General features: G+C 44.0%; 1 long non-coding RNA gene across 2 annotated transcripts; it reads right to left on the bottom strand.

Annotated features, from left to right (window-relative positions):
- Nucleotides 1-11,184: 11,184 nt before the first annotated feature.
- LOC139076249 (uncharacterized) lies at nt 11,185-22,336 on the bottom strand. Of its 2 annotated transcripts, none has more exons than XR_011527657.1 (3): nt 22,184-22,336; nt 15,235-20,043; nt 11,185-12,089 (listed from the first exon to the last, which is right to left on the bottom strand). It is a non-coding gene; the product is annotated as an uncharacterized lncRNA (long non-coding RNA). The 2 variants fall into 2 exon arrangements; XR_011527656.1 differs by having other exon boundaries at nt 21,470-22,335.
- Between the last annotated feature and the right edge of the window lie 1,882 nt (nt 22,337-24,218).

Raw genomic sequence — 24,218 nt, 5'->3', positions numbered from 1 at the left:
TGTCCCAAGACTCCAGACCAGGTCTGTATTCCCAACCTTGTGTCTCTGCATTTAAACTTTTGTCATGCTTAAACTGTATACCCATTTTATAATTGTTCCATTTAAGATTTCAAAATACTGTCACACTTAAAGAAAGTGATTGATTTGGAACAGACTGGTCTTGAAGGCCAGGCATTTATCGGGTGGCTCCTAATGGAACTCAGTGGTTATGTGGAACAAACCTCTGTCCTTGGCTGCTGCCTGGATGGCTAAAACGCTGCACCCCAAGTTTCCCTTGGCTGCAGGGAAGGATTCACATTGAGCTAATACCTGTTGCCAACCTCCCTCTCTTTAAGGCCAGATGGACTCATTCAGTGTTCTGCTGGTATGACCACTGAGAAGCTAGCAATCATTCAAGCCAAAATTTAGTGAGCTTCATCAATGCTGTCTTCTCTTCTTCTTCTTCTTTTTATTTTGGTGAGGAAGATTGGCCCTGAGCTAACATCTGTTGCCAATCTTCCTCTTTTTGCTTGAGGAAGATTGTTGCTGAGCTAGCATCTGTGCCAGTCCTTCTCTATTTTGTATGTGGGTTGCTGCCACAGCATGGCTGATGAATGGTATAGGTCTGTGCCTGGGATCTGAACCCATGAACACCAGGCCACTGAAGCAGAGCACGTGAACTTAACCACTACACCATGGGCTGGCCCCTATGTCTTCCCTTCTACTTTTAGGGCCGGACTGAACATTCAAAAAATAAGTGTTGGTCTCCACCTGGAAGGAGACCACATTCGATGAAGAGAACCAGACAGACGAGGACGATGGTGTCTGCCATGACACAGGTGTGCTGGGGACCATGAGGCAGAGCTTCCAGTGTGAAGAAAAGCTTCCCTTTAAGAAGTGGTGCTAGGGCAAAATTGTAAGAAATTAGTGGAACAGCTAGATAAGGGAGGTGGGAGCCAGAATCATTCCAGGCAGAGGAAACATGAGTAAACATTTAAGAAAGAAATGGAGGGGCTGGACCTGTGCACTGCTTGGCGAGCCATGCTATGGCAGGCGTCCCACATATAAAGTAGAGGAAGATGGGCGTGGATGTTAGCTCAGGACCAGTCTTCCTGAGCGAAAAGAGGAGGAATGGCAGCGGATGTTAGCTCAAGGCTAATCTTCCTCAAAAAAAAATAATAAAATGGAATTCTTTTTTCAGTTGAAACAAATGACACGTGTTGTATGTCTTACTCAGCTCCCTCAAACTCAGAGGTAGAGACAAGGATTCTGTGTAAGGGTGAGGTGGTCCCAGGAAGCTCTGGGAGGGCTGTGGGAAAGAGAGGCAGCCACAAAGGCTACTGCCTCAAGCCTGTCACCACTGTGGGGAAATGGAAACCCCCAACACGGGGAACTCCGGGAGCTGATGCAAAGCAGGCCCGGAGCTATCTAACCAGAGGGTGAAGAAGTTGGAGTATCTATTTACGCATCCACTTTTGTCGTTTGTTGGTTGAAGACGTTGGAGGAGAAAGACCTCAGACAGTTGGGAGTCAGTCTCTGAAAGTGAGAAGACCCTGGAATGGGGTGGGGGTGGGTGGAGGCGCCAACAGTCCTGGCTGCACTGGGCCTGCCTGGGAGCTAGACTCTGACGGGAGGGTATACGGATGGGAAGGGACAATGAAGAGCTTTTTACATCTGCGGAGAAGCTTGAAGTTTGTCCTTAATATCGCAGGGAGCTTTTGAAATGCTTTTAAAGGAGGTGAGAGAAATAGGCTTGGTTTGGTAAAGTCGATTCCTGCTCCCTCTCCGGAAGGTGGATTTGCGGGGGCTGGACCAGGGGAAGGCGGCTGTAATTTAGAAGCTACCACAATTCTTCTGAAAAAAATCATGGTGGTCTGAGCTCAGGCTGTGGCTGGGGGGGGGGGGGGGGTGTCAAAGAGTGGGTGGAGCGGAGAGAAATTAAGATGCAAGGAACTGCAAAGCTTGAATTCTGAATTCACGAGGAAGGAAGAGGAGAGGGAGGAGTCACAGGAGAGTCCAGGTGTGTCCGTCTTGGAAAGCAAGATCAAAGGCAGTCCCTTCAGCCCGACTGAGAAGCGCAGGGGGAGGAAACAGGTGAGGGATGATCAGCGACATGAGATGTGGAAATCCCGCGTGTGCAGCAGGCTGTGTAAATCCAGAAACGGACAGACATTCTGAGCCGCAGACACGGCTCTGAGTGTCCTTAGAGAATAAATGGTGGTGAAACCGTGTCTAAGGCATTGTCTAAGGAGGCTCTGGGCTCCCGGAGGTGAGCAACCTCAGATGGAAGCATGGGCACAAATGCCACAGGAGACTGACATTCCAGGGCAAGGCAGAGAAGACTACCCAGGGTCTTCTGATTCCAAGCACGAAGGATGCGTCCATATTCATCAGATGCATAAACGGGGGCTGGAGTGTTCCTGGCGGGACGTCCTTGCAAAGCCAAGAGGGCAAATTGTGGAACCTGTGATAAGTTATTATGAAGCCCGTTATCTCTACAGGAAGCTGCTCCCTGAAGATGAGTGTGAGCTCCCTGAGCACAGGAGCAATGGTGTTGTCCGCAGGAGCTGGTGCATGTTAGGTGCTCAGTAAAAGCTGGCTGAAGTGATCCGGTCTGTTCAAATACATAATGTAAAGTAACATAATATACTAGAACACGATATAATTTCAGGGAGACTAGTGGCCTACTTAACAGGGAGAAAAACTGGTCATCAGATAATTTTATTCACCCAATAACTAATCGACTACCAAACAAATCGCAGGACCCCCTATCCATTCCTTTAGCCCCAGAAGAAGACTCAGCCAGCAAAGCAGTGTTCCCAGGCTGTCCTTAGTTAACTGAAATGATAGCCTATTTAAATAAAAAGGCATCTTGGGCCGGTGGTATAATGGTTGGGATTGCTCTCTCCTCTTCGGCAGCCTGGGTTCACGGATTCAGATCCAGGCCTACACACCCCTAGTCAGACCATGCTGTGATGGCATCCCACATACAAAAACTAGAGGAAGATTGGCACAGATGTTAGCTCAGGGCCAATCTTCCTCACCAAAAAAAACCCCAATAAATAATAAATAGAAAAGGCCTCTGGTTCAGATAAGCAGGCTCCTCCCTGCTTAGCTCTGATCAGAGAAGTTCTATTATGAACATATTCTACCTAAACTAGCCCACCCACCGTTTGCCTTAATTTCTTGCTCCCGACCTCCAGTAACTTCACTGTTATTTCCCTAACACCTAACATAGCATCTGATTGGAAGTACAAGGTGTGTAATAAGTCTTTGCTGACTAACACTCAGGAATTAGTTGACTTCTGAATAAAAGGAGGACTTTGCCTTTGGTATTCTCAAGTTTCCTGCCTTGTGGTGAACCTGTCATTTTCGAATGCACAGAAATCCTTCTCCATTCTTGCATCTTACTGCTATTCTGCTTTGAGAGAGACCCCTCAGTCACCGGAGAGAGTTCTGGAAAGGGCCCCTAAGTTACACTGCTTCCCTAGCCAAGATACAGGAACACACCCTCCCATGCTAGGCAGAGCCTACACTTTTTAAACATAATTTGAAATTTGAATAAATTGACAGGGGAATCGAGTACCGTAGGTCCTTCCTGCTCTGCATGTGGAGCGACTCTGGTCCCACCTCTTCCTCACACTGAGTCTTCAGGTTTATTTTTGGTTTATGAGCTTCCCTATAAATTGCAATAAATTTTATTTTAGCTTAACTCATTCAGAGTTAGATTCTGTTGCTTGTAACCAAAGAATTCTAATCATACCTAGGTCTAAAATTCCATGAGATTTAGACTGAGTGGAGAGGCATTTTAAAATATAAAACCAAAAGATAAGTTTGACCAAACTAATCTTTGTTTTTCCCCAAAAGATGAGGTGTATATTTTTAAATTATTACATGTGAGCCTACAGTTAGTGGCTTTCAAATCTGATGAGCATCGTCACTCGGGATACTTAAGTGTAGATAGATGTCCAGGCCCCATGCCCAGAGGTTTTGATTCTGAGGTCCTTGTGGAGCCTGGGAATCTGCATAATTTACAAGCTTCCAGATGGTCCTCAGACCATGGTTTAGAATCACTGCTTTAGGTTCTTCTGCATATGAAAAGTGGCAGCTGATCAGATCTATGAGCACAGCAAAACGTGCCTGCTCCCAGCTCAGTTTTGCTCAACAGTCCCAACTCCTAGTCACAAGGACTGTCCTCCAAAATGTTCTAACTTTGCTGATGACAATGCTGACCTGTTAAGTGGATTGTAAAATATGTTTATGTATAATTAAACCACAAAGACTCATTTACATTTTCATTTTGTTGAACAAAGGCCAACAAGATTACAAGAGGGAGAACTCAGCCTTAGAAAACTAAAACCACCATCTTTACTTTATAATCTAATTTTTGTAACTGAAAGAGAAGTACCTTTCATATGGGTATAATTTCATTTCCTGTTGGTCTTTTGTATACACTTGTGTTCATTCAAAGTACCACCATCTACATGAGAAGAAAATCTGTATTACGAAGGATGAAAATTCATTATTACAGAGTATCCCTTAAACTGGAGATGGGGTGGTGCCAAGACATTAATATGTCACTAGAGCAATTTTACAGGTAAGGCTGCCTCTGGGGCCAATGTATAGCACGTACCATGTAATTGCCCCAAAATAATTTGAAGAATTAAGTTTACTTTTTCAAAAGCCAAGGTAACAAACAGAAAAGAATCCCATGTGGTCCTACATAAGCATTCTTACACAATGAAGAATTCCAAACACATACTTTTTAAAGAATGTGGTTAGTGCCTTTACAGATACATCTTTATAAAAGCTATAAGACAAATATGTTGTAGGAATTAGCCAAGGTCTGACTGTATTTGTATGCAATGCCCAGTTTTGGTTAAATTGCTATTTTTCTTGAGAATTTTTGTAATATTTTGTAATATCTAGTTTATAATAATTATTCAATCAAAGTGTTATTCCATAGATTCCATGCAAAATTTTCATCCTGAAAAGAGACAGTAGTATTTTAAAATTCCTGTTAAATTCTAAATTCAATTCAACATGATTCAACAATTGTTTATTGGAAACCCACAAGATGCCCATTACTCCACTAGACACTGAGAAAGATGGAAAAAATGTATAAAGTAAAAGATTTTATAATAGTATTGTAAAAAACAAGAGATTCAAAAGTAGGTTTTAAAAACCAGAAGCCAGCCAAGGGCTGGTGGAGAGAAATCTGAGGTCACGGATGTAGAATACGGAGGCCAAGCGCATGGTACCCAAGGATGCCCATGTGATGGTATGAAAGTCATCAGAAGACTCTGTTCTCTGTTCTGCTTCCTGCACATGACACTCACGGGGAAGAGAATGTGCAGCAAAATCTAGTGCCTGAGCACTGCATTAATATTTACAAATTAGTCATGGACTTGGAGAAGTACTTCTCATTATTTACACACAAGCTTACTAATCAAAAAATCAAACAAATAACAAACACAGAACTCTTTTATTAGAACTTCAGGCTTAAAAAAAAGTTGTTTTGCTCTATCCTGCTGGTACATGTGACAGTCACCACAGAGCATGTGTGTTGTAACTTTTACCAAACATCCCCTTTCTGCTGCAGGGACAGGACTAGGTTAAAGGGGATTTATTTCTCTTCTAACCTTCTTTGAACTATTTTGCATTGGTCTTTGGTTTTTCCTTCCCAAGAATCTTCCTTCATCTGATAATCCTTACTTTCGATGATAGTTCTCAGACTGTAGAGAGCACTGGAGGTTCAGTTGCTGCCTTGATTAGAACCAGGAATATGGAAATTTTTAATTCAATTCAACACAACTCAACAATTGTTTATTGGATAGCCACGTGATGCTCAGTACTCCATTAGACGCCCACCAGGATTCCTGTCCCTAGGAGTTGGAAATCCTGCTGAAAGGTAGATAGGCGTGAACTAGCTGGAGTACTATAAGGTGACAAGGTGAAGCTTTAGGGATGATGGTGTTGATGGTGGCAGTGTCCCTTAGCACAGAGCTGTCTTATATCATTACACCTGTTTTTAATACTCAAGAGAATAACAGTAGGAATATTCTTATATAACAGAATATACAGTAGACAATATACAACATACAGAATCTACAGAATAACAGTAGAAAACCAGGACAATATTCAGCAGAGTAGAAATAGGCAAATTATGAATAGATGGTTGTCTCTCAGTGCCAGGAGAAGGCACCTTATGTAAAGCAGATGTGCATGATAAAAGAAAGGAATTCCATATCTGTTGGAATGTACATCTGGAAGATTCTGTTAAAGATCAGTGATCTTCAGACGCCTTTAAGCCCGAAGCAACTTTAAATGAAAATAATACATGGTTGGCCATTTCAAAATCTTGCCCAACCATAGTCAAACAGAAAATTATCGGTGATAAGTGATAAACTGAGAAACGAAGTTTGAAGGAGAAGTATAAAACAGAATTGAGCTCCAGGAAGTGATTCTTTACCCCAGCTCAGAGCCTGCGGGCAGCGTTGAATATCTTCCAGACTTGGTCTATTTTTTGCAAGGACTCATTGCAATGTTGTCACTTGCTTTCCCTCTGCTAAAAGTGATTGAATAACTGGAGGTAAAAATCAGTTTGGTACTCCCACAAAAATAGGTGTGTATGAATTAGTTTTATTCATGGTTGTGTGAGAGCCATTTGGCTCCAATGTAAAATTCTACAGAGCTTTGCCACAGTTTTTCACAGCGGAGGACGCAATTGGTGATGGAGAGCAGCTCTCCCGGGAGCTCATGAGTCAGCTTAAATGATTTTGTAAGCCGTAAATTAGTGCTTTAGCAAGCAGAAAGGCTGTGGAAATTTACTATATAAAAAAGAGGGTGACAAATATTTGAAGGCCAATTAGTAATCAAGATAACAGAATGCTGTCTTTCTAAAAGCAATCAGGAGTTAGACTACCTAGAAAATGAGTTGGAACAAGTTGATGGGGCAGGAGAACTGGTGGGAATAATAAGTCATCTCAGTGTGTGGAGTCCAGTGCTTCCTTCTGGTCCATTTTCCATTTTATGCCTCCTTCATGCAGGGGAAATAATACAGGCTTGCAGAGAGTAGGCTCCCAGGCTCCTTCTTAAGGCTTTAGCAAGCAACCTGAAGCCATGTTCCGAGCAGCCATCTTGCTCCAAGTGCCGTTCTGGTCTCTGAGGACACAGTAGGATATATCCGCCTCTATCCAGTTGTATGGGGTTTCCAGTGAAGACGCAGATCCAGGTAGCAGTATTGCCTACACTTTCAGAAAATTTGAAAGTCCCACCCAGGGACTTCAGCATCCTTCTTCCCTACTCTCCATCCTCAAATTACAGCCACTGCACGTGTGCACACATGCACAGGAGCCTTCGCTTCTTGTCAATCACCGTGCTTCTCTTCCTTGTCACGTACCATGTAAAGCTCAGTGTGCAGCTGGAGAATACAAAAAGAAAGCTGCAGTGTTGGCCTGGAGAACTCATGCCCAGGTGGCTTCGGGGAAATCAAATCATCTCTTCCACAACCTCTCAAATTCCTGTATCAAAGTAAAATGCATCAAGAATGGTGGCAGTATTTCAGCTAACATTTAAAAGAATAAATTAGCATACCACAATCAGATTTTTCATATAGCTGCCCTCATTCCTAAATAAATTTGATATGAAGAACGTCAGATCTACAGAGGAGGTGAAGGAACAAAGTCATTTTACTTAACCTAACCGTGCTCCCCAAACCCTGTCGTATCAGGGACCACAGAAAATCACAATATGTGGACAGCTTGCTGGGGTCAAGGAAGACTTTCCTGGACGGACTGCCTGGGGGCTCTGATGCCGCAGGACCAAGGGGACCGGTATCTCGCTGTTCCTGTCAGCCTTCATGCACGTCATCTGGGAGGCTCTGATCTAAGAATTGGATGATAAAGTATTCTATTTCATATTCAGAAATAACTGAAGTGCTTTTCCTAACCCTGCCCCCAACATTTTCGTGAGACGAGGCTATGCTGTCAGAGGAGAGGTTCGCAACTTGAAATGCTGTTGGAATGAGGCTTTTTTACTGATGCGTTTGTGCTGTAAATTCTCAGGTGAGGTGGGCAGAAAAATCATGGAGAAGTACTGAGCAAGAGTTTACCAATTCAACCCCTTTTGTCTTATAAATGAGGAAACAAGAGGCCACCCAGGAGCGTTTCTGTGGACAGAAGTTATGAAACTAGATGAAGGCAAGATTTCCTAGCTTCAATCACAGGCTCTTTGGCCTCCCAGTGGTTCTCAAGGGGGTCCCCAGACTGCCAGCATCATCGGCTTCACCTGAGAACTTGTTAGAGATGCTGCATCCCAGACACTCCCCAGACCTGCTGAATCTGAAACTCCAGGGGGTGGTCCAGCGAGCTGTGCTAATGACCTTACCAAGTGGTCCTGACACACACTGAAGTTTGAGAAACACTGCCCCAACCCAAGGTGGCTCTGTAGGGAAGCACAACAGGCCCATTTGGATCAAGACTGTACCTGTGCAGTCGGAAGCCAGGCAGCAAACTTGAACATTTGTGAGTGAAGAGAGTGTTCATTCTGGAAGGGGAGATGGACTTTGGGGCTGAACAGTTAATAGTAGAAGGAGATTCTGGGTTCAGGGTGGAAGTGGGAACCCCAATTCTCCAAGTAGTTCCAGGTCAGTTACGGCCCATGCTGCCACCTGAACTCCTTCAACACAAGTTTCAACTCTGAGTACTTGGAAACTTAAAGAGAATATTTCTAATTTTATAATGAAAACCAGTAGAAGAAAAAAAGTTTGTTGCTTCTTGTGTTAAACATAATTATTTGGAAAATGACAAGCCTCTTTAGAATCAGTTTACATAACAAGTGGAAGATGAAGGGGAAGAGGAGGGAAGGATGAGGTCGCCTGGTTGACGTCATCGCTTTGTCCAGAGAAACACTCAAGCTTCTTCCCCATGTGACTCACCACCAAGTGTCTGTTCCTCAGATGTGGGTCCTACCCTGTGTGGCTCGGGGATACCAAATAACCAAAAGATGAAAAAAAGATATGCTCAGCTTATATTTTAGTCTAAGAATTATTCTATCATAAGGAACTAAACAAGAAGCGAATCCCCTTTTGTGATTGAAAAACTCATGTTAAGCTTAGCAATATTAGTAGCATTAAAATGCTTCTATGCTGACCCTCAGGACATCCATGAATAATGAAAGCTGCAGCCAACACTGTTGCCGTTAGTTAAACTTGGTGCCTACAGAGATCTAACAAACTGCTCCTAAAAGAGGAGGCAGTACATTCCACTCATTTTATCCCTCTCGATCCTTTCTCAAGACGTGGACTCATATTTCTGGATAACGCCTTTTAAACTCTTTATCAAATATTTACTCAACAAATATCAACTGCCACAGCACAGTACAACTCTCTCAGCCCTGAAACCATAATAAACGAGATGATTATCAGGGCCGGGTACTCAATTTGTCAGATGATTTTCTATTTACCACCCATAGCTGGAGCCATTCCAGGAGTAAAGGTGGTCCATGCAGACGGAGCAGAATTTTGTTATCAGAGACTGTGAAATAAAATGAAGACTTTGTAATAAAAGTTTATTATTATTTAAGACTGTTTATTCTCATCTTTGTGTCTTTCCCTTGCAAAGTATACTTTATTTTCAGTTGTGCAGATATAATTAGAACTGCGTGTTTTCAGCTTCCAAACTTGTGGGGAAAGATGTCACTTAATCGCTGTCTTCAGGCCTCGCACAGTAACAGGGTGCCCCGGTCTCTACAAAGCGCACAGGATCCGAGAGCTGTGGCGCTCCAGGCAGGTCCCAGGGTGCTGTGCACATGTCTGCCGTGATGGCTCTCAAGACTCTTTCTCCAGCACAAACAGTCTTTTAAACGCATGAACAAACTCCACATTCATAAACTTTTCTGTGAAAAGTAGAGAATGTCATGAAGCGTATTGAAAATAACCTGTATGGAGATAAAAAGGTACTACTATTGTTTTCTACTCTGAAGCGTAAAGTTTGGGAGAGACTGAGAAAAGGAACTGTTTGTTTAATAAAATAATTATCATTTTGAGAGCTGACCCAGCTTTCATGGATAAAAGAAAAAGTTTAATTGTGTGAACAAAATAAAATATTGAAAACGTCTGTTCCCAGTGGATTGCAGCCACCACCATACAATATCATCTCTCTCGTCTCCTGAATTCACACAGTGTGAGAGGCCAGGTTTCTAGTTTTCTGAGGCAGCCTCTTAATGACCAGCAGCTTACATTCCTTCCTGTCACAACTGGGTTCCTTGCACCCTCCCTTCCGAAGCCCTAGAACCAAGTTACATTGTTACGATCAGACGATGTTAAGGAAAAGAAAATGCATTTTTAATCATTTCTCTTCCTTCACAACTTTTTTTTCAAGTCTCTAGTACAAACAGTGGCTTTCGAATATGCTTTGTGAGAACAGACTCTTCCTCGCAGGCAGCAGGCTCCTTCATCCATTAATACTCTGTTATTCCTCATTCTCCTTCCTGTCTTTCTTCTGCCGCAAAAGTTCTGCAGGCACTCTGAAAAATGATCAAATACCTAACTAATGATGCTAAAGAGCTCTGTCTTGGTTCTATCATCTCCAGGAAAAACGGAAAAGAAAAGGGAGTCCATATTTGTGGTGACCCTACTATGTGTCAAACAGAGTCGTGGTATCTTTACACACAATACTTGCGAATGCCACAGTCCTAAGAGCTGGCTGTTATTGCTCCCATTTTACCGGGAGGAAACTGAGGCCCAGAGATAGAATGCAATCATCCTACAGATATAATGGGGCAAAAATGGTACTTGAACCTAGTAGTGTGTAAAAGGCCTGCATTCTTCGTAAACTAAGTAAAATATCATCCCAAGACTTTTTATTAATGTCACTTATAATTTTACCTTTATATAGAAATATTTTTATTTTAGTTTTTTCTTGCTGAGGAAGATTTTCAAAGCACTGTCAGAACCGTCATCCCGTTTCACGGCAGCTGGTAGAGCGGAGGGCTTGTGGGGGTTGTTGTGGGGATGAGCAATAATGTATACAAAGTATCATATGGAATCTAAAACGAGTGTCTCATATTAATTATTATTATTATTATTACTATTGATCCTCCCAGCAGGCTTAGAACTTGGATCATATAGCTGTTATCATTCTTTCTTGACAGACTTTCTCTACGAAGATTGATCCCCTTCACATTATACTCCACAAGCAAGAATTGCTTTTTAAAATGTTTATTTACAAGGCGCTTACAGGAATCCCCAAATCCCTTTGGTGCGTTTGCAACGCGGGGCAGGGGCCGGACGGGGAGCAGGTGCGGGAGGCGCCCACGGCGACCTGGAGCCTCCGCCTGTCTCCAGGGTGCGTCTCCTGCCAGCCGCGCACACAGGCGACGGGCGGGGATGCTTTCTCACGGGCTTCGTCGTCGTCTTCTCACAAGCGGTGGTGGAGGGCCGCCCTCGCAGCGGGTTTCTTGCTCCCACGGGGAGGGGAGCGCCCCAGAAGCCGCGCAGCCCGCGCTGGGTCACTGTCCGGGCGGTGACTCCGAGCCGCGGCCAGGGCCGGCTTCTGCAGCGCGCCCCTCCGGGTGGCAGGCCGTGTGCGAGCAGAGCGCCGGTATCAGTGACTCACAGCGGGACAGGAAGTCTCAAGCGGGTCCACCCTTCCTTCCGGCGCTCCAGACCAGCTGAGTTGCAGAACCACAGGCCGCAACTAGCCCAGGGTCTTGCTGAGAAGGGCCGGAGTGACAGACAGCGACCGGGCCCCTGCAGTGGGCTCTCTCGATGGGTGAGGACGGCAGGACCCCACGCAGGCAGAGCATGCTCTTCCTCCCAGAGAATACTCCTTCTGTTGAGATTTCTCTTCTCACCTTCACCCAGTATCTCCCTGGCGTCTGGCTTTCCTGTTGCTTTTAAACATGAAAGCAGTGGGCTTCACACAATTCAGTTGAGTGGTCCTCCCTTACATCATGCAAGAAATGACACTGATCATCATTATCAAGAGAGGCCTCCACGATGGCAAGACGGCAGAACGTGTGTCTCCAGCAAGATGTAAACGCTCTCACAGTGCATTTCTGAACCCGTTATAAAATTTCTTCAATAATGTTACACCACGTTCTTCTCCCTGAGAACAGCAAATGATTGCAATGATGACAAAGCCTCACAATTATGCCAAGGACTGCTCTAAGTGCTTCCCACACTTGAAGTCATTTCAGACACACAGCTGCCCTGGAGAGAAGCCTTGTTGCTGCTCCCGCCGTCTTACAGACGGGGAGGCTCCCAAGGTGAATGAACGCCTCTTCACCGTCTCCCAAAGTTGCTTTTAATCCTCACAAATAACAAACAAATAACCTCAAAAAACAAAAAATATCATAAATGAAGCTGCCACTTGCAGCGATTGGTTCTAAGAGTCAAATGAATAAATGACACAAAATGGTGATATATATGTTTCCCATATTTGGCCAAGTTCAGTAATATATTTCCAATTCATTCATTAAACTATAAAAGAATTATCGCTGCAAAAGTCAACACTCTGAAATGAGTTGTTACAGTAAACCAAACATGCCAGTATCCTTTGTCAAGGCTGCTTCCCTCGCTTCCTGCAGGGCAGCAAGGTCAGAGGGAGGCAGAAGTCTGCCTTCCGGTGTGTCAGGGAAGACACTAGGTGTCAGGCTGAAAAACCACTTATGGGGGGTTATATATATATATACGGATATATAAAACCCTTCAGTTCTCACCTCCTTTTATTTTTCTGCTCTCTCTAGGCTCGATTCACACCCATGTTCCAGCCATACCAAAATACTTCTAATGCACTTGTTCATAGTTTTGTGTCTTAAATAAGGTGCTGTTTTCTCTGTCTGAAAGGCCATTTCCCCCTCTAGTGCACCCAGTGAGTACCTTCGAATCCTCCAGCATTCAGAATTCTATCCATCTGTTCAAACACTCAAGGAGCATTTACTGAGCACCTGTTATGAGGCAGACAGGGGCGTGGGGTGGGGAGGGGAGTAAGGTCACTGTTCTGGTGAAGCTTTCACTCTAGTGCAGAGAGAGAGAGAGAGTTAAGAAAGAAAAAGAAGAATGGAGGAGGCAGGAGGGAAGAAGGAGGCAGGCGCTAACGTATGGTCGGTGTTATTCGGGGACATATGACATTGGGTGACAAGGTGGTTACATCAGTGTCAGGGATGCAGCCGCCTAAGTTGAGCCCTGGATGACAAGAGGCAGCCAGTCATGCAGACCTAGGAGCCACTAGTCCCAAGATGCTAAGCTAGAGAGTGAGCCTGAGTTTCTAAAGAACTGAGAGGAACCAGCATGACTGAGGTGCAGTCAGAGAGAAGGCAGCCACCAGATCCCACTGGTTTTGTAAGACCAGCAAGTAAGCTTAAAGCGAAAATTTAAAGCAGAGAATTGATATAATCTAATGTGTTTTAATAAGTCCCTCTGGTGTTGAGTGCACATTGGGTTTTATGGGTCAAGTGCAGAAGCAGGAGGCTGAGTCAGGACACAGGTGCACGAGTCAAGGCAATTCTTTCTGTTTCTTCCCTGTGCTCACACGACATGCTGTAAATACTCAAGGTTAACACGTTTTTAAAAACTGATTTGTGTTTTTTCTCTTCTGCTTAGACAATAGGATCCTGGAAAGCAGGGGTGAACCGTGAGTACACAATGACCCCTCCCTGCATGAATAAATTAATGAAAGAATAAACGGGTGAGCCAGGGTCCCTGTCCTCAGAAAGCTTCAAGTCTCTGAAGACAACAGGCATCCATCCAATCAACCAGCCTGCAAAGAGGATGATTCACACCACAGAAGAGCTGGAGAGCGCCATATGCGAGGGGAGCGGGCAGGAAGCCTGCTGTCAGACCGAGGGTGTGACGCTGAACCAGAACATCAGGTCTGGTGTTCTGTAACACGGTGGGAGTTAAAACAAGGAGGCAGGAGTTTGACAGAACAAATTGAGTCGACTTCCCCTGTGATGTTGCAGTTTCAGATAATGGCTGCATTTAGACTCAGAGTTGTGGGCCAGATGAAACTCAATGAAGCTACTGAGAAATTATTTATCTCTGCGGGACTATTAAGTAAAAAGCAAACAAGAGTGTCAGATTACTTTTGGATTGTTCAAATTGCAGCAGAACCCTGACGCTGAGGGAAAGTGCTCGTGTTCTAAAGGTTTCTTCTCGGAGCTATAAAAAGATCACCCGTGAGGAAGAGCGAGGTTTGTTCTTGACATATTCCCTTCCTGCTCTCCTGCACCTACTCTCTCAGGGCCCCGCCTCCACCGGGACATTCAGTCGCTTTCCCTTGCTCCTTCCCTCTCCCTTCCTCAGCTACCTCAACTATCTACCATCTATCTAGCTATCGAGCTGTATCTATCTATCTAGCTATCTATCATCTATCTATATCTATCATCTATCTATTATATCTATCATCTATCTATATCTATCATCTATCTATTATATCTATCATCTATCTATATCTATCATCTATCTATCTATCTATCTATCTCTATCATCTATCTATTATCTATCTATCTATATCTATCTATCATATATCTATCATCTATCTATCTCTATCATCTATCAAGCTGTATCTATTTCTATCTATCTATGTCTATCATCTATCTATCATCTATCTATCTATCTATCTATCTCTATCATCTATCTATGAATCTATCTATGTATCTATATCTATCATCTATCTCTATCTATCTATATCATCTATCTATCTATGTCTATCATCTATCTATCTATTATATCTATCATCTATCTATATCTATCATCTATCTATCTATCTATATCTATCTATCTTCTTCTCCCCAAAGCCCCTCGGTACATAGTTGTATATTCTAGTTGTAGGTCCTTCTGGTTGTGCTGTGCAGGACTCCACCTGAGCATGGCTTGAGGAGCAGTGCCATGTCCGCGCCCAGGATCCGAACCAGCGAAACCCTGGGCCGCTGAAACAGAGCACAAACTTAACCACTAGGCCACGGAGTCAGCCCCTGCAAGCACTTTTCAAGCCTTGGGGCCACATTTTCTAATGTCCCATTGGCCACAGGAAGTTAGCTGGCCAAGCCCAGGTTCAAAGGATAAAGAAATAAACTCAACCTTTTAATGGGAGAAATGGCAAAAATTCCCTTGTGAAGGGAGGTACATACAAGGATATAAGTAATTTGTGACCATTTTGTGATCTGTTACACTATCATTTTGGAGAAATCCCATAAATTTAATTCACACTAAAGTGATAAGGACTCCAAACAAGGTGGCTTGCTTCTTACCTTGGCAAAACATCTCCGCCCAAGGCAGTCACCTTCCAGAGTCGGAACTGCAGGCCCAGGGGCAGCGGGGAGGGAGATGTTCTTCCACAAAGGCGTCTTCTGCAGGCCCTCCAGACCTGACCCACAGGCAGCCCCCACAGCACGGAGTCCACACCGGATCCCCAGCCGTTAGAGAGTTACGTCGCTGTGTGCTGGAGAGGCTGGTGGGACTCACGGAAGGGAGTGGATCCAAATACCCAGTACATCAGTGCTCACTTAGTACCGGTTGAATTAGTTAATTCGTGTGTGTGTGTGTGTGTGTGTGCACGTGTCTGTGAGTGTATCGAGAGAGAAGGAGGGAGGGTGAGCAGACTCAAGAAGCTCCATTCCAAATACCGCCCTCCCCGCCCCCGGGAGTCCAGAGACAACTTGGCAGAGTGGAACTGACACGAGCTTTAAAGCCAGATGAACACACCACCTGTGCAAACTTGGGCAAATTCTTCAAGCTCTCTAGACCTCAGTGTCGTAATCTATAAAATGGGCATAATAATACGTTTGCTACAGGGTCATTATAAAAATTAAATACAACGTTATCCATAGAAAGCCCGAGGAACTCACGACACACTGGAGACATCTGGTAGTTCTCAGGGAGCAGGAGCCAAGCCAGCTGCCCACAGGAGTCGCATTGCTCACTCCCTCCCTCCTTCGGCCCCAGCTGCCTCCTTCACCCTCCAGCCCTAGACCAGCCCGATCAGCTGGAGCCCTGAGCCTGGCGGGGAGTGAGGAAGTGCATCTGCATCCTCAGGTTCTACCAGCAAGAGTTTGTTCCTGCGGCTGTAGTAGGAAGTGGTAAAGCCGTGGGAGAGCGTCACCACAGCCATCTCACCTCTGAAGGGAGTCTCTGGCTATCATCGTGTGCCAGGTGGGGCTGCATAAAGTTCGTAGGAGCAGCTGGATGTGGCCACGCGGGTTTGTGTATTTAGCACTCAGGAGGTGGGGAGAGATTCCAGGTAAAGGTTGCAGACAGAACACCTACATTTTTTCTCAGCCTTCCCACCTCACATTCCACTGAAATACCTGTTTTAAAAAATATGCAATGAGGGCTCAGCCCCGTGGCTGAGTGATTAAATTTCCACTCACTAGGCTTTGGCGGCCCAGGTTCTCGGGTTCTGATCCCAGATGCAGACCTGCTCCACTCACCAGCCATGCTATGGAGGCAGCCCACATACAAAATACAGGAAGACTGGCACAGATGTTGGCTCAGGGCTGGTCTTCCTCAGCAAAAACAAAAAAACAAAACAAAACAAAAATATGAAATGAAATAAGCTTATAGCAAATCCCAGTATCAGGGAATGCAAGATTTCTGCATATTTCTCCAAGATGTGTGGAGGATGGTGTCACAGACCATCTGGATTCAAGTGTCAGCCCAGCCAGCGGGAAGCTGTGTGACCATGAGCCACTCTGTTTCAGCATTATAAACTGTAGACAGTTGTAGAGTGTTGTGTGGACTGGCCAGGTTCTGCGAAACACCTAGGAACTTCCCACCACAGCTAATGAAAGTTAGATTTCATTGTTATAAACTGAAGCCGAAGCATTGACAAGTAAGAAATTACTCATCAGAAAGCAGGAATTTCAAAGCTGGCAGTTGGCAAGAGTTCCAGGGGAACTGAGGCAGAAATCAAGAGTATTAGTTTAATGTCCACAGAAAAAGTATGCGAGTCCATCTTCACCCAATTCTCTGCTCCCACAGCTACCTGCAGGGTGATGTGGTCCCCAGCTAAGCCAGAACCCAAGATGTTTTCTGTGAAGAAGTTGAATGGCCCGCCTGTGAGGGTTGAGGCCCCTGTTGCAGTGTCCTGTATGTAGTGGGAACGCTCTCTATTTTTGTTGATGAAATGAATGATTTAACTTAAGGGGGTCACAAATGACACGTGAAGAAAAAGGGACCCACACCTAGGTGCCTTTTCTGAAACTTCACTATGTCCAAAGATGAGAGCCTAGCAGATTTCTGAGAGAAGAACAGGTGACCTACAAAGACACGAGGATCGCTGGTGTCAGTCTCCTCCCCAGCAAAAGCAGTTGCTAGAAGATAACGGAAAATGCTTGAAAAGTTCTGAGGGGAAATTCTTCTGAAACTAGAATTATATACCTATCTAAATTGTGTTTCAAGTCCAAGAGACATTTTTAGACATCCAAGAGCTTAGAAAATTTTATCTCCCATGTATATTTTCTGGAAAAAAATATTGGGGGAGGTACTAGAACAGAAAGAAAAAGAAATCCAAGAAAAATAAGGTCACAGCAGCCAGGGAAAACAGAGAACTCGATTCAGAAATCTGTGAAAAATAATTATTAGATGAAAGCTGTTCAGCAAGCTTAGAAAATCAACAGTCCAAATAGTGACAGAAAATCAGAAGGCTCTGAAGGGCACGTCCTCAAGTAGAAATATTGCTGCAGGAAATATTATTAATAAATGACATGATCTTTGATGAGATGAAAGCATCTCCTAACACTGTCCACAAGAAAAAGAAATTAATTAGGAATTTCAAATAACTAATATGATGTATGAAGAAATCACAGGCTAAATATAAAACAAACTATAATATTGCGTGATAGTTAATAAACTGAAATAGAAGAATCAATTTGACCTTTACACTTGGAATATTCTCCTCCAACCAGCTTAGGTCTATTAACAGAAGGTTATATCTTCCTTCTTAGGCGTCTAATGATGCTGCTTTGTGCCTTAAGTAACAATATTCACATTATTATAATAGTGAAAAAGCTTTTGACTTAAGACAAATTCTTTTGACACAACCTATTGGCTAAATGTAGACTAATGAACCATTAGAACAACACAAGTGCTAGAAACCTTGGCAACATCAAAAGTTGGGACACGCAACTGGAGCAGAGGTGGAAGAAAGCATGTGGGGGGGGGCATTCATTTTCTCATATTATATGATAGTAAATCCAAATTTCTGAAGTGGATAGATCAAGAAAGAAATATTAATGCTGTTTACAGATATAAAGGTCACCTCTCAGGGTCCATCTTGTTTCTTGAAAAATTGGATTGATGATGTACAGCCTCTGTGACTCCCAGCAGCTTTGCCATGAATGTCCAAGAAGACTAAAGATACAGGAGCACTTGGGCAAAGAATCGTGTTTTTGTCATCAAAGTGTGTAGCTTCTGTAGACGTTTGACCATTTACTTATGCAAATCGTCAAAGCATATTTAATAAACCCGGCTCCTCCCATCAGCATCCTGCTCTCAGCGGTTCTCATAGTTCCATCCATGCAGGATCCCGAGTTCACCTTCCTCATTTCATAGGTGAGGAAACTAAGGCCACACCAACTCACTGACTTGATAAAGTCAAATAGCTCGTAAAAGACAGAATTGGTCCCCAAACCAAGTGTCTTGAGCCCTAGGGCAATGCTTTCCTGCTACATAGATAGATAGATATCCAAAAAATAAGAATAATAAATCCAGATAATAAGTTGAGTCTACATGACTTCAGGAAAAAGGTTAGAACCCTGTAGTTTCGTACCATCACATCCGTGGTATAAATAAATGTGCATTCCTAACTTGTAATGGTTTATTCCATCACTTGTATACAGTTATAACTATTTAATTATAGAAGATTCACTCATTTAATTGTTTTATATGCTAATGTAGTCTTCTCAAGTAGATTCAAAAATTCTGGGGCTGGCCCCTTGGCTGAGTGGTGAAGTTCTTGTGCCCCGCTTCAGCGGCCTAGGGTTCGTCGGTTCGGATCCTGGGCGCAGACCTACACACTGCTCACCAAGCCATGCTGTGGTGGCGTCCCACACAGAAGACCTGGAATGACTTACAACTCTGATATGCAGCTATGTACTGGGGCTTTGGGGAGGAAACAAAAAGAAGATTGGCAACAGATGTTTGCTCAGGGCCAGTCTTTCTCATCATAAAATAAAGAAATAAATAAAAAGATATGAATATTAAAAAAAAATTCTATTAGGGACTTCCACATCTCAGTTCCTCTTTGTTTTTCAAAGTAATGGAGCTGTAGGGAGCATTCTATAAAAATGAGTAGGCTTACTGTTTCTCTTCCGTGTTGTTTCCTTTTAAGTTTGCGTGTGAAGTCATTTCAAACTTACAAAAAGTTGCAAAAACAGAACAAAGAACACCAGACTACTCTTTACTGAGATTTACAAAATTTTACCGTTGTCTTTCTCTCTCATCTATCTTCTATCATCTACCTATCTTACACATATTGCACATTTTAAAATAGACATTTTTCTGACCCATGTGAGAATAGGGTGAAGACATCACGCCCCTTTCTCCCTTAATACTTGAGTTTATATTTCCTAAGAACAAGATTTTCTTTTCCGTATTCACAATACGATCATCAGGTTGAGGACACTCAGCGTTGACACAACACTTGAAAGTCCACAGTCTCCCAGGACTACGCTTTGCAGATGTCTTCCAACTCAGGGTCTTGTCTAGGGTGACGTTCTGCATTTTGTGATGTGTCCTCTTCGTCCCCTTTAGGTTGGCGCAGTTGCTTAGCCCCCCCTTGCCATTCAGGCCAGCGGCATTTCTGAGGAGTACAGGCCAGTGATTTCATTGAATATACTGATTAAGACTCGGGTTTCCCTGTTGCGTCCTCGTGATTAGACTCCATCACCCATTCTGGGTTGGATCACAGCACGACCAATGTGTCTTTCTCATGGTTTCTCATTTGCAGGCACTGGATGTGACTTTGCCTCTTAATGGTGACGTGCATGCTAACCCACTTGGTTAAGAGTTATCCGTTTCTCCACTGTATACTGTTTTCCCTTTTATAATCATGAAGTAATCTGTGGAGAGAGATTTTGAGACTATGTAAATATCTTGTTTCTCATCAAACTTCCCTCCCCTACATTTAGCCTATTGATCATTCTAGCTTGAATCAATTTCACTGGAATGGTTGCAAAATGGTAATTTTCTAACTCCATTTCATCTATCCATTAGCCTTCTCTGTCTACCAGGCAGTAGAAGAGAGCTTTCTTTTCATCCTCGTTTATTTATTTGTTTGTTTACATCAGTTTGGCCCCACGAACTCCTGTCTCCTTCAGTGACATTCCATGAATGCACCCCTCTCTCTCGGGCCCAGCTGTCCCTCGATGGGCCTGAGGGGACCCACTCAGGCTGGCTTCTGTGTTCCTTAGACATGTTCTTGTCTTTTTTCAAGCCCTGCCTGTTGCTGGCTCGTGCTGTCCCTTCACTGCTGCTGCACAGGCATCAAGCCCTTGTTCCTTTTAGTGGGGAATGGGCTTAACCTGATGGATTTCTGAGGTTGGCCTCACGGAGGTCGACGGTGTCTCTGAAACGCGGCTCCTGGTTTCAGTGGGGAACAGAATCAGAAGTGAAAAGGCTGCACTCCGTCTCCTCTAGAATGGAAATACCCTGGGCTTGATTTTTTTTTTCTCCAGGATTAGGAAGTAGATGGGAGAAATGAATCCACAGCAAAATGTACTGAAGTATGTATAAAAGAGATATTTAAATTACCACATAACCTTAGTCTGCGAAACAAGATCAATTCGGTTAAAAACCTAGTATTTCCAGTGAGGTGAAAATCACCATGATTCCACTGGACAACGTGGATGAAGATAGAAGCTGTCTTGAGGTTCTCCAAGGAAGTCAAATGGCTCAGCTCGAAAACAGTATATAAGTACAAACTCAAAATATGAGTTTAAACACACAACATGAAAAAAAACTACAAAATAAGAAATTTAAAACCCTTAGTAACCCGCATATTGTAAGTCCCAACATTTTTCTTGAATGAATTAAGGAGATTTAAGAAAAAGGTAGCCACTCAAAAGAGTTCAAATAAAAATATATGTTTGAACTATATAAAATTGTGTATGAATATGTAATAGAATGCCACATGCCCTTCTTATCTGAGCAGTGTGTGGCCAATTTCCAATTTAAGCACCTTTCCTCTAAAATTTGACTTTTTTAAAAAAGCCAGCTGAGAAAGCAAAAAATACAGATGAGAGAGCAATGTATCAAACATGGAATTACGAAGGCGGGCCGGAGTTCATGTTGTCTTTGCCCAAGAAAAGCAGGCCAGCCTAAAGTAGAGGCCCGGCAGTGGCTTTCAGCTTATGGCTTATGTGGATCCAGCCTGTGTCAAGGCTTCTCCAGCGGGGAGGCGATTAAATATCTATGAATAGACGATCGTCCAGTTGCTTCACAAGTGTTAAAATCAGCACCAGAGCATGTTGTAACTTTGTAACTCACCATATGTTGTAATTAAATGTAGGAACTCACTTCTGGGCGGTAAAACCTCTGCTTGGGAGGGAGGCCGCGCCCTCTGCAGCGGGAGCCGACCTGAGATCAGCCCGTGATGCGGCAGACACACCCGCTTCGCGCACTTACCAACACGTCCTCACACAAGGCCTTGGTTTATTTCGGATTCCCCAGCCTTCTCAGAGGCTGCTTTTGTATCGGGGAGAAAGAAATTTAAATCAAAAGAGGCCGCAGGGCGAGCCAGGCGTCCAGGAGCATGACTGGACTAGAGTTTCTAGGTCCTGCTGTTTCCTTTCAAGTAATGAAATAAGCGCACTTGAAAGAGGAGGCCGGGTCGGAAACAGAGGAGGCTGGGCAAGAAGCGGCAATAAGACACCAGCCAGGAAAGACAGAGGTTGGCTGTGCCAGGCCTGCTGAGTCTTGCTCATTTAGAGGGATGCTTCCACCCATTGGCGAAAATACAGAGCTTTAAAAAAAATGTCCAGTGCTCTCGAAGACTGCAGCGTGCTACAGTGGAAAGACTGCAGGATGCAATTCTAACTGCTGGAAATGCCCCTCAGACAAACGGCCGCCGCTGGAGGGGCTGTTTGTGAAGGGCTCCCTGCGGGCAGCACCTTTAACTAGGCCCTCTGCAGGAGACGCGGCCTTCCTGAGGACGCCACTCAGCAGGAAGCTGCTGCTGGTGAGAAGAACTCCCCGATTTACCTGCTCAAAAAAGTAGTGATGCTGGGAACGCCGTGGATGAACTCTGATTACACCTTGGAAGAGCGAGGAGGAATTACCCGGAGGAAAGCGGGCCCACAAGCTGCAGAGCTGGCTCTCTCCTCCACACCTGGCAGTGTGGAGGAGGGAGACCCTGTCACCCTGGCTCGCCGCCTACCACGTTCCTGGGGAGGTGACTCAGCAGGCCTGTGGGGAAGCTGGGGGTGACTCAGGATGACACCCACCCTGCGCCGTAGCCCTGCAGTGTGACTAGCTTTCCACAATCGAGCGGGCAGAGAGTTCCAGGGGACCTGAGGACTCCCCGTGGCGGGGGGAGGAAATGAAGAAAGAGATCAAGTCGATCGATCGTCAAGTCATGACCTGGTGACTAAGCTTGAAATTGTCCACTTATTGTTTGACTTGAGCTCCCCAGGAAAGAAGAAAACAAGCTGGCATTGTCCCATCACTGAGACCGTATAACTTCTTGGTGTCCCTCTCTGTCCATGCCTCTGATTACGTTTATGGTGGATCCTTGTGGAAGCTGGCTAAGCTCCTAGTTCTTATATACCATAGTAATACATTTACAACATAAAGAACCATGCCCACATCCACCCACCGACCCTCCTCTCGTTAGCTCCCATTCTCCACTCCCTTGCTGCCTTCCCCTATGTAAGAGACAAGTAGACAAGCCATAGAAAGCCTCCTTTTATCAAACAACTTGCAGAGTATTACAGGAGGAAGGCTGTTTCAGTCCATTTCCTACATTTTTTATAGCTACAACATAATTATCATTGAGGTTCATAATGGAGCCCTGTACAACTGTAAATTTTACATCCTGAAGGACTAAATTATGTTCATTATAGATACATTGCCATTCATTTTATTGCATTCAAATTTTTGACAATCCATGTGTAACATATTCAGCAGTAGTGATAATAAAGTATAAAAGTCCATTCTTCAAGAAAGCTTCCTGAGTCAATTACCGACAGGAACAGGAGAGAACAATGATGGTGTGGGGTTCCTCTGGGAAGCTTCTTTTACAAACAGGATGAGTGCAGAGCAACTCTTCCTGACGTCTTTGTGCAGAGGAGCTGGAAGGCAAGGCCAGAATTCTCACTCTTTACTTGAATATTTAGTTGCAAAAGCCAACTAAAGAACGATCATTTAAAAAATACTATTCCAAGAGTCAGTGCTCTCTTTAATGATAACCCTCCATTCTTTCTGCCGTTGCTCACTGTTGCATCCGTTTCCATGAGATAGGGCAGGTGGAGGAGAGGATCATGGCATTTGAAAAGATGAGTAGACGAAGGGGCACCAGACACTCTTAAAGGGAAGGTAAGTAGCCTGGTTTATTGCCTGGTTTGGATGGTAAGTGAAAACTGGATTTAATTGTAAAGATTAATGGTAAGCATTGGCCTCAGAAAGCAATGAAAGTTTAATGCTAAGCCTAGTGCATAGGATTATGGACCCGGCATTCCTTTCAATAGGCTGAGCTACCAGTTGCATGAAAACTTTTGGAGACCCTCCAAGAAAATTTTAAATCACAAAATTGGTGCAATGATGGCTAATTCGGCTTTTACCTCATCTCTGAATGTTGTGTATTTATAGGCACTTAATACCAAAAATCACTCAAGCTGTTCTGGAAGTCAGGATGTGAAGAAGTGCAGGTTTTTAGCTGATTCAATCAAGCAGACCTTATCATGGTAGAAAACAAATTTAGAATTTTAGAGGTGAATATTTCATTGTTGTTTAAAAGTTAAAGACAAGATTTTTCTCCCCACAATTTGCTGTCATTAGAACAACTGTATGTGATATTTAAAATTTGACAATAGAATTTAAAAGAATAGTTACAAATGCTAGTCTCGAGAGGACTGGATTCACAGCTCACACCACCCTGGGATGTCTTTGCAAGCCTTCAAAGCAACGTTCTCAGATTCAACCTAGGATTGGCCACAGAGGTCCTCAGAGCAAATTTTTCACACCTGCCTGGAACAGCCGGTGAATCTCAGCCACCTTTGAAGTGAGGTGTCTGTCCGAA

This window comes from Equus przewalskii, chromosome 15 (assembly GCF_037783145.1).
Source record: "Equus przewalskii isolate Varuska chromosome 15, EquPr2, whole genome shotgun sequence".
NCBI lineage: Eukaryota > Metazoa > Chordata > Mammalia > Perissodactyla > Equidae > Equus > Equus przewalskii.
This window is presented reverse-complemented; position numbering and strand designations above follow the sequence as displayed.